The sequence below is a fragment of the Polypterus senegalus genome, chromosome 9 (assembly GCF_016835505.1).
Source record: "Polypterus senegalus isolate Bchr_013 chromosome 9, ASM1683550v1, whole genome shotgun sequence".
NCBI classification, from domain to species: Eukaryota; Metazoa; Chordata; class Cladistia; order Polypteriformes; family Polypteridae; genus Polypterus; species Polypterus senegalus.
In genome coordinates, this window is record NC_053162.1 from 586,369 (window position 1) to 593,737 (window position 7,369).

The window sequence follows — 7,369 nt, forward strand, 5'->3', positions numbered from 1 at the left end:
CCTTGGAGGGGCTTCAGAAGCTTCAAGTTCGCTATTTATGAGCCAGGCTAACCCTAAATTAAATGAATTTAATTAACAACAAAGCCGCTCACTAATTAAGAAAATGGTTAGAATGAAAACCTGCTGCCACTGTGGCGCCCTGGACCGGAGCTGGACACCCCTACCCAAACCCTCAATGTGATCTCAATGACCAGTCGTGTAAGAGCGCGCCCGAAACTCAAAGAGGGGGCCGAGACCCCGACACCTGCAAATACCGGCGAACCCCAGAAAGGTCCCCAGCTGTGAGCCTCACAAGTGTCCTCGGAGTGGTTCTCAGTGGGGACAGTGGGCACGTTTAAATGATAACAATAGCTAGAAAAGCACCCAAGATATGTGCAGACCACCATGGGAATAATACGAGATGTCACCAAAGCTGCAGCGGTTGACAAAGGTTGTGGTTAATGTTACATTCTGTCATCAACAAAAGGGCAGCAAGGCGGAATACAGCAGGAGGGGGTAGCATTTGTACTGTCCCGTGTTCGTGGTCCGGGGGGACTCTTACCTCACACTTGTCACCAATGTGGGCCGAACGCGACAGATGACAACGGGCAGAGAAGACAAATCGCGTGTTGTTATATGATCGTCATCATCGGCTTCTGTGGAGTCCTTAACTTCGGTTTATCGCCACATATACTGTAGCGCCATTCTCACCTCTCTCATGGACTCTCCAGTCCACTTCTGACATTTTACGTTGCACGTCTCCGGTCAGCCCACCACAGCGCCGTTCACTCCTGGCTTGTGTGACATACGGCGTTTAACGGCCACGCGATTACTTCATATTGCGCCAGCTGGCACATTTCTAATATAGTGCCTTGCGTATCAATCGTATACAGCATCTCTCACCTCTACTTTGTATAGCGCCTTTCATATCCATCTAAAGCCCACAGCACTTGTAGCAGTCGCATGGCGGGTGACATTCTTCCAGACACCGTCACCCTCCAGAGATGAACTTCATTTAGACAGATAGATACTTTATTAATCCCTGGCCACAAAGTGTCACTGCAGCGTCACCATCATTATTACACTATATAGCGCCTTTCATGTCTGCTCATCTTACACAGTCTCACATCTGTCTAAAGATCATATAGCGTCTGTTCCACTTTCATAGTGCTGTTCGCAGCAGCTGCATATAATACTTACACGCTATCTCATATAGCGCCTTTCACACGCTATCTCATATAGCGCCTTTCACATCTATTTATTATACTGGATTTGATATACAACAGCTTCCCAATCTACTTGACACAGTGGCCGTCACATCTGTCTTATATAGCACATTTAACAACTGTTTTATATAGCGCCTTTCCAATCGCATCTCTTATACAGTGCCTTTCACATGAGTCTGCTGTACAGTCGTATCGTCACGAGTCCAAGGCCATCCGTCAGACGTGCAGCACATGACAAGCAAAGGGAAAGAGGATGGCAGGGCAACCGATTTGTGTTGTATAGTATAGCGCCTTTCACAAGTATGTGTCTAGAAAACAGTATCTATCATCTGTCAGGGTGATATAGCGCCTTTCACATCTATCTACTACATAGTGCCGTGTGCGGTTTACACCTATCCTGCTCACCGATGTAATATAGCGCCTTTCACACGTCTTGTATAGCACATCTCTTCCATTTCTATTGTATATGCCGTCTTTCATCGGTCATTTCTAGAATTCCATACTATGTCTCTGCTCACAGCTGTCTACCATATAGCGCCTTTCACATCCGTCACATTTGTAATGATCGTCATGTCTTTCGTTCCTATGGCTCAGTCAGGGTGTCCTTCACGTCGATGTCGTCCAGTGCACGTTGCTTCTCTTACACGCCACTTTACTTATCTATCGTGTGTTGAGCTTTTCACGCGGATCGTATACAGCGCCTTTTACGGTTGTGGCGTTACATGACATCCTTCATCACACGTCTCACCAACTTACCTGCTGACTTCCTCACTCATTTGTTTCCATGGTGGGCACATCACCCCCCCAAACACACGCCGGGTCACCGGCTCAGATTCTTTTCTTTTGTAGTTTTACATGTTGGAATGAAGTGACAGGTGACACCTCAATGCAAAATGTACTTGTGATGGCAAAGACAATGGAACACAAAAGCACACGGTGCCATCCTTATCATTGGTGGTTCAATATGGGATCAAAACATGAAAGGTGCCCACTGGGCACAGGCACTAGAGGGCGCTTGAGCTACCCAACACAAAGTGCACTGCAGATATTTGTGATGGCAAATGCGCCAAGCTGAAACAGGCACAGTGCCAACCTTACCATTTAAAAGCGGATGGGCACAAACATTAGAGGGCGCTCTGGCCTCGTCAGAGCAGCAGGTCTCCAGTTCAGTTCGGGGGTCCTCTCGTCTCGTCGTCATTTGGCCCACCGGTTTGTGATTTTTAAAATTTTTTGTGCCACACATACATTTCTAAACTGTGACATCTTTACTGGAATGTCACAGGTGTCACAGAGATTAGGTGACGTTTTCGATCTTCAATTTTAGGTTTCTCCTCTTCATTTCCAGGCCTTCTGTGATTTCCAGTGAGAATTCAGTGCCCATCAGTGCCCCGTGCCACCCACGTCTGCTCCACTTGTCCTTATCATTTTAGGACAAAGGAAGCCAAAAAGGTGAACTGACGGGAAAACAACAAAAGAAAGCAAAGAGCAACACAAACATCGCAGCGTTTAGCGTAAATGGAAACCAGCAACGGAAATAAAGGAGGAGGAGTGACAGGCCAAACCTGCAGCCACAGGGGTTCCAAGCTAAGGCCTGGGGGTCTTGACAGGTCACCTGATCTATTAATGGAGGGCCAAAGGGCTGAGGAGCCACGCCGGTCCTACTGATGAGCTCAGTGACTGTAAACAACGTCCCACTGTCACAGGAGGTCACCTTTGTCACAAGTCTGCTCTGCCAGTTCAGTCCCAGGGCACCACAAGTGTTGTTAGTGTGAAGTGGAAGTGTTGAGGAGCTCAGCCACGAGGAGGTAGACCCCACAAAGCGTTGGTCCAGGGGGTGCTCTAAAGTGTACAAATGTCCTCCCTCACAGCAGAGCTCCAGCGTGCCAGCACATGGCCTGTGGGGCGGGGGCTTCATGGCTATGCCAACCTCACTGTGGGCAAAGCCAGGGGTCGGCTGGAGTGGCATGAAGTGGTGACAGTGCAGAGTAACGAGTCAGGCTTCACTGGCTGGCGGTCTGATGGACCAGTCTGGGGTGGGAAGACGCCAGGAGAAGGTGGGAAATGAGCGGGTGAGGCAAAGTCCAGGCTGGCCACGGGCACAGAAGTGATGGCATATGGAAAAACCAGTCAGGCAGCAGCACCATGATGGCATATGGATGTTAGGCCCGAGGAGCATGGACCAAGTCTACAAGTTGGCAGAGTCGCATCAAGCTATGGTACCACTGAGGGCAGGGGGTCAGGGAGACCATGCTGATACCACAGCCTGGACTGGCATGGCAGGGGGCCATTGAGACAGAAGGCACTGGGTGGCACTAACCGATCTGTGCAGCCAACTGTCATAAAGCAAGACATTCTGCCGCCCAAGTCCCTCTGTGATGATTTAAGCTGCCAGTCGGCCTCTCGTGGTTTCATCTGCAAACACAAACCATTTAAAAGGCCCTTCATGTTACGTTTGGACCTCAAATGAATCCTCATTAAGAAAAGGAAAGAAATGCTAGAATGGAACAAAAGCCGAGGACACAGCACCCCCGACAAGTGACACGCGTGACACAAACGGCTGCAGCTTGCGTGGGTGCAGGTTGAGCTCAAGACCCCCGTCGCCTCACCTCCATGTCCGCCTTGGCCCCCCCCCAGCAGCGCGGATGGAGTCGTGTGCCACTTGGCTTCGCTACCAGCCTGACCTCCCCGCCAGGACAACTTGACGGCCTTTTCTCCCAGCACTGCCTTTCACTTCAAGCGGCGACTGGATTTCTTTTTGTCTCCTGCAGCTGAGGAGCACATCATGTCCTCCTCCTCCTCCTCCTCCTCCTCCTCCTCCTCCTCAGCCCCAGTTCTCAAAGAGATGCTTTTTTTAGCAGCAGTCTGACGCATCCTGTCTCGCTGTGACCATTTGATTTCCAGTCCTCCCTCCATAAAGGAGACGACGTCCGCCACAAAAATAAAAAAACAAAAGATACGGCAGGAGCTGCCGCCCCAAAGCGAGGTGCCCGACGCCGACTGGCACAATCGCCAGGAGAACGGACCACTGGGCCCAACAAAGTCACCAGTCCTGCCCACTGGGCTGCCCCACGAAGTCGAGTTGTCCCACTGGTCTCTTGTGGAGAGTTGAAGGCCCGTCATGGCCACTTGCACCGAGTCGGTGGTCCTGCTCCAGTTGCATTTCTGCCTCCTTTGAAAATGAGATCCAATTACAACACAAAGTCTGCACGTGCGACTTCAGAGAGAAGTGAAGATGCTCATTAAAGATGAATGTCCATTAGGCGAAGGCCTCGAGCGCGGCGCTGATCGTCTCTGTGGTCAGCGTGTTTGGATGAAGTGCTCCTCGGTGACGTCGGCCTTTCGTATCCAGCGTTGTGCACAGCCTGCTCTCCGTTCCTCGAGATCTCTTTGGGGGTCCAGGGTGAAGCTCCTGGTCTATCGTTTAAAAGTGTCACCACAGCCAGGACGTGACACGCTGAAGCTCCGGGCCAGGCGGACAGAGAGAGGACCCCAGCTCAAGGAGACACATGGGCTCTACTGGGGTCTCTCATGACGGCCCACGTTATTGGGCTGCTTGTCATTCCTCTTCGCGGTTCTTCTTCATTGATTTTAATGTGCTGTCCCGTTTCACGTCATCTGATTGGACTTCGGCTCTCGTCTTTACGTCTCTTTTCGAATTTCACGTGTTTTAAGTCGTAAAGCGGCGACTGTTCTGAGGCGGCCCTGTGACCGACGTGTTTGTGGACGCCCTCCTGCCCATCTCATTGCAGGGTACAGGACCCCCACGACAGCTCGACTTATCTACTTGTACGCACAGCAGCCACCCTGAGGACAATCGGGACGCACTTTCAGGGTGGGCTAATGCAGAGGGTCTGAAGTTTGGTCCTTGTGTTTCCAACATGTTGTGCTTTTCATCGAACGCCAGCCCCAATCAGCCTCGAGATCATGAAGTCCACCGGGACAATCGCCTCGGACTTCTGCCAGGGGGGCTGCGTCTTTTCAGTTGTCCATTGTTCGAGTGCAGCTCAAGGCCCACTTAGCCAGTGTGATTTCTCTCATCATCCCCTCCTTTAGAAATGGTGGGCTTGGTGCAATGCCAAGCAAAGGCTGGAGCAGCTCACCTGAAGTGCGACTGTAATGGGATGCGGGGCCACTGGGCATTATGAGGTGGGGGATGGCATTTCTGACAATCCCATCATAAACACACGCACGTGCGCGCCCAATTAGATCGACCCGGACTCCGCCTCGCAGCCTCTTCGTCCTCCAATCAGATGGCAGCTGACCAAGCACAACAATGTCACTTGTGATTGGGAAGGTCAAACCACATGCTGAGATGGCAGCTGATGGTGACACCCCAACCGTGACAGGCACACTGTGGACACATCGACGTTAACAAAGTGAACATTAACAACCGTCACGCCGTGCCACAGGGCAGCTCGATCAACCGAGTCGAACGCTTTTGAAAATCAACAAGAGAACCCTCAGTGCCAGGATGTGGTCGACTTCTTAGGCGTAAAACCAGACTGCTCCGGTCGCTGGTAGGTGAGCAGGTGATCACAGATCCGATTGAGGACGACCCTAGCGAGGACCTTACCTGGCACTGAGAGCAGTGGTATCCCCCTGTAGTCCCCCCAATCCAGGTGATCACCCTTCCCATTCCAGACAGGGACGACAAGTCCAGTTTTCCAGTCAGTTGGGGTGATGCCAGTCTCCCAAATGGGAGCAGCCTGACCACCAGCCTGGCAAGGTTGACCCACATACCACAGATCCCTGCAGCCTTCCCTCACCTCAGCTGGTTCGCCACCTGTGCCATCTCAGTGAGACTGGGGGGTTCACAGCTAATTGGAGGATCAGCCTCAAGGACCGCGGACCAGAGAGATCCAACGTCCTGACCGGAGGATCAGCTTTGAACAGGATGATCACAGACGTCCTACGCTAACAGGACGATCAGTCACGCTCGTGCATAGGGTCAACGTTTGTCACGTCCCGTGTACCCAGTCACTTGTTTGACTAGTGATAATCCATGGATTATATAAACGTAGCGCCGAGGACACTCTTGCTAATACGATACTGAAGACTTGGCCAAAGAGTAACGGTCGACGTGGGGAGTCCGCTCAAAGTCTTCTTCCACATCATACGGTAGGCAGGCGTACAGCGACGTCACCCGATGCCATCATCCTGCACCACATCGCTGGCATGTGCGCCCGCCCCCACTTATCAGATAATCGCCCCACTCGGGACGCACAAATCACACGGCTGGCGCAAGGGCAGCTCTCGTCGACCCCTCAACTGGATCTCCCCCTAGTTAGTTAAATAATCAATCAATCACCTCAATAAACCAAACACAGGACGACCCTTTACTTACACTGAGGGGGGCTCAGCAGGCGTCTCGCCCTATGGCACTCGGGTGACTGGCACATTCATCCCGCGGAGTTTCCCCAGACCACCCAATGGAAGACGTCCACGAGACCCCCGGGGGTCTTTGTTACCTCTACTACGCTTGCTGTGTGGAATGAAACCAAAGGACCTGGAGACGGAAACAAAGTCAGCAGAGACCCCCTGAAGCGGCACGAGGTGTTGCTTGGGGTTCTTCCTTTTGTGTTTTTATTTCCATGCACTTTGATGGCTTTGCTTTGCATTTGTAAATTGCGGTGTTTCATCATCATCATCATCATCACCACCACAGTGAAGTGCACAGAACTTTGGCTTCATTTGGATTATTTCAAAGAGTTCCAAACAGAAGCGGACGTCCACTTCATCCAAAGTCAAACTGGGTTTGCTCAGATTTAGTGCGAGTGTCACAGCAGAGTGACGCTGGGGTCTTCTCTTGCCAACTGAGTGGATCTTCATCACTTTACTGAGGGTCTCACTGACCTAACGGTGACCTCTCGGCACTCCCTGTCACTTGTCACTCCTCACTAGCTGTCATTATATTAGGGTACGACCGAGAAGGTGAACTGATAAGAAAAACAATAAATAAGTAACATTCAAACACTCTGGACGAGAACAGGCCACTCAGCCCAACAAAGCTCGCCAATCCTGTCCACCTCACTGCACCAAAATGACATCGAGTCGAGTTTTGAAGTCCCTAACGTCCTCCTGTCCACCACACGACTTGCTCTCTTATTCCAAGTGCCTAACGTTTGTGTGACATCGACCCTTGACAAGTGTCCAGCTGTGTCCCC